A 2276-nucleotide genomic window follows, 5' to 3' on the forward strand; every position below is an offset into this window, starting at 1 on the left:
AAACTTCTAATTGACAATTTGATCTATCAATCCATTAACATACCTATTAAAATGGTGATATCGTATACCGATATCTAGGAACTTCTTCTTGTGTCTCTTGTTCCCTGCTGTCCTTGCTTTATTTCACGCAGATTCACAAGTCGCTGTCAAAATATCGGGGATTCAGAAATGAGGTGATAGTGAGAGATCTAGACAAAAAGGCAGAATTTGATTAGTGTGATATATTCAGGCATTCTGATAAAAACTAAAGTAAATATGTATCAAGGATAAAAAAAACTGCACTGACACCAAATATTTTCAAATACTAACCAGTCTTCCATCTTACAATCCGAAGTTGATATTCACTGATGGATATAGTATTTGAAATTGCAATGCCATTAACAATATCAAATCTTGTGGTTGTATATCTTGCAGCAAATAATCCATCTGCAAACGTTGTCAGGAAGCATGATAGCAGCTCCAGCAACCTTCTATCCAAAAAGCCATTACATGTCACTTAATGTGTCCTTGAAGCTTTTTCTGATGCAGCATTTTAAACTTTTGTGTGCAGAACTGTGATTGCTGTGTTGAACATCCATTGATGAACTGAGGAGCAATCATCAAAAGTGTGGAAACTCTGAACGTTCGGTTCCTTCTTGCGTCTTTTGTTGCCCAGTTTTGCGTTCTTTCGTTGACTTAAGGAAATTGTGAGCACTTACTGCAGGCGTCATCGCTCAACAAAGAACTTGTCTAATGACAACATTCCTGGTTGATTTCCCTTCCTTCAGGAACACTTTTACTTATTCCTTCAGCTCGCTTCATTACTTTTGTCTTGCGTTTTTGTTTTTGGAGATCTTTCAAACCTAGTCATTTCTTGTTCAATCACCATTCCTTCTATCAAGCCAATATGATTTTAAAAACAATGTTATCAATTGTAGACATTTATAAACTTCTAAAGACAATATTAACTTTCAAACGTTTAACCTTTGATTTAAAAAGTGCTACTATGTACCAACATGGATGTATTTTGGTAACATCCCCTTGTGTCACTTGTGCCCTTCTGCTCATCACTGCTTCTCGTCGTCTCTTTGCATTGTCCCTTCACCATCCTGCAACGACTGCTCCAATTTCTTGGCATCATGTAAAAAAGAGAGATAAATATTTATCACGATGTAGATATTTTAAAAACTTGTAAAGACAATTTTATCTATTGTAGACATTTATAAAGTTCTAATGTGCACAAAAAGCTGGAGAAACTCAGCGGGTGCAGCAGCATCTATGGAGCGAAGGAAATAGGCAACGTTTCGGGCCGAAACCCTTCTTCAGACTGATCGGGGGTGGGGGGGGGGGGGGGGGGGGGGGGGGAGTTGGGGGGGGGAGACAAGAAAGGAAAAAGGAGGATGAGCCCGAAGGATGGGGGATGGGAGGAGGACAGCAGGGGGGACTGAGGAAGGGGGGAGGGAGATAGCAAGGACTAACAACAATGGGAGAATTCGATTGTTCATGCCACCAGGATTGCAGAATCCCAAGCGACTATGAGGGTGCTGTTCTTCCAATTTTCCGGTGCTGCTCGCTGTGGCCATGTTGGAGACCCAGGACAGAGAGGTCGGAGACGGAGTGGGAGGGGGAGTTGAAGTGCTGAGCCACCGGGAGGTCAGCTTGGTTATTGCGGACCGAGCGGAGGTGTTCGGCGAAACGATCGCCCAACCTCCGCTTGGTCTCACCAATATAGATCTGCTAACATCTAGAGCAGCGGATGCAATAGATGAGGTTGGAGGAGATGCAGGTAAACCTCTGTCACACCTGGAACGACTGCTTGAAGTGCTGAGCCACCGGGAGGTCAGCTTGGTTATTGCGGACCGAGCTGAGTTCTAAATTTCTAAACTCGATTATAACCATCAATAACCATAAAGTTCTAAACTCGATTATAACCATCAATGCATTAACATGATTAAAAAGACATCAGGCTATTGTGTACCGTTTTGCTGTATTTGTCAACCTATTGTGTGCTCTTGTTCCATGCAAACATCCATTATATTTCGGGGATATCAAGGGGTTCAGCCCTTTCTGTTGGGTACTGGTTTACTTCTGCCCTCACATGCTTTCAACGTCTCTTTACGTTGTTCCTTGACAATCCTGCAACACATTGCTCCCATGACATAATGTAAGAAAGGAGAGATGTTTATCATGATGTAGGTATTATAAATCTTGTAAAGACAATTTGATCTACTGTAGAAATTGATAAAATTCTAAAACAATTCTAACTATCAATAAATTAACATATGATTAAAAAAGAC

This window comes from Amblyraja radiata, assembly GCF_010909765.2.
Source record: "Amblyraja radiata isolate CabotCenter1 chromosome 42 unlocalized genomic scaffold, sAmbRad1.1.pri SUPER_42_unloc_2, whole genome shotgun sequence".
Taxonomy (NCBI): domain Eukaryota; kingdom Metazoa; phylum Chordata; class Chondrichthyes; order Rajiformes; family Rajidae; genus Amblyraja; species Amblyraja radiata.